The sequence below is a fragment of the Populus trichocarpa genome, chromosome 14 (genome assembly GCF_000002775.5).
Source record: "Populus trichocarpa isolate Nisqually-1 chromosome 14, P.trichocarpa_v4.1, whole genome shotgun sequence".
Taxonomy (NCBI): Eukaryota; Viridiplantae; Streptophyta; class Magnoliopsida; order Malpighiales; family Salicaceae; genus Populus; species Populus trichocarpa.
The window spans coordinates 2,456,391-2,457,901 of NC_037298.2; positions in this window are offsets into that span (position 1 = coordinate 2,456,391).

The following is a 1,511-nucleotide window of genomic DNA, read 5'->3' on the forward strand; positions in this document are numbered from 1 at the left end:
TTTAACTAAGCCCATATCGAGAAGGTGGTCTTAATAATTTTTTAAATTCATGAGAAACCAATTCTTTTTTTTTTTTTGTATAATTTGAATAAATACTTTGGATCTTAATTAATTAATGTGTTGAATTCTACATCTCGGATTAAATGATTGTGTACTCCATAAATTCAAGAAGCAAGTATTTGGACGGATGAAAACATAACAACATATATAAAGAAGGAACCAGCCTCCATGCATGTCCATTCAATGGATATGATTTGGATTGATTCAAATAACCCTTTATTATATATGTAATTTAAAGTTTTATGGGTTAATGTTTTTCTACATCCCTCTATTTGTTTATGTTTAAAATTAAAGTCTCTCTACTATTATGTATTAATATTTAAAAAATTTGTGATTTTTCTCGCATATTTCTCTACCAATTTTGCATAATATCGGGTTGTATATTTACATTGTAAAATATAAATCCAGTATTAAAATACCCGGTTTTCTCCGAAATATTTTTTAAAAAAATTTCAAAACATTTTCAAAAAGAAAAAAAATATTTTGTTGCATACGGCCAAATCCTAAAATTTTTCCAAGTATATTTTTCATAAAAAAAACAAAAATTGTATCTTTTTCATGTTTTAAAAAAATCCAAAAATGAATATCGTAACTAGTTTATGATTATCCATTAGAGTTTGGCCAAAATATTAAAAACCCTTTTCTAATTTTTTTAGGATCCATATGTAGACTTTAATATTTGTGGGATGTAAAATTACACGATAAAGTACACCCTCAGGTATTAAAGATACAAGGTGTAAAAATGTGATGCTAAAATTCAAACTTTAGAACGGTTAGGATTTAACCCAAGAAGGTAGAGACTTTTTCATGAAGAGAGATCTGCCTTGAATATTAGAAAAGACCAACGAATAGAAACCCGACTTAGAAAAAAAAACAATCAAACAACAATTAAACCTTAGGTAGGGTGCACTAGGGGTGATACATCTTCCCCTTGCACAACCAGTCCCTTACCCAGACTCTCGCAGACCATAGGTTCCTAGTGACCATAATACTAGGTGGCGACTCCTAAACATTAATCATAATTCTATGATTAAATCCAAAAACTCTTCCCAACACACAACACCTCACACAGGAGGCACGACAGAAGCCTCCATCGTCGCCAGACGACGTCGCGTCGGCTCGCACCCCCGCGACAGAATAAATGAAAATTGCTTTCAATATGACATTCGTTTGATGGTAAGAAATTGATTAGAGAGCTTTTCCTAATTAATGTTCTCGTAATCTCATTGATTTCCCTCAGCTTTAAGGGATATCAAATTTATTTGCTTGACGTGAAAAAATATTTATTTTACTTCGATGATCAGCAAATTTATAGAAATGGATGTGTGGACCCTTGAACTGATTTAGCAACATATCAATTTATTATTTTCAAAATTATTGTTTCTTGAATTTTTCATTCAAATCTCTTGTTCTTTCTCATTTCAGTATATTGTAAGAAGATTAAACGAAAT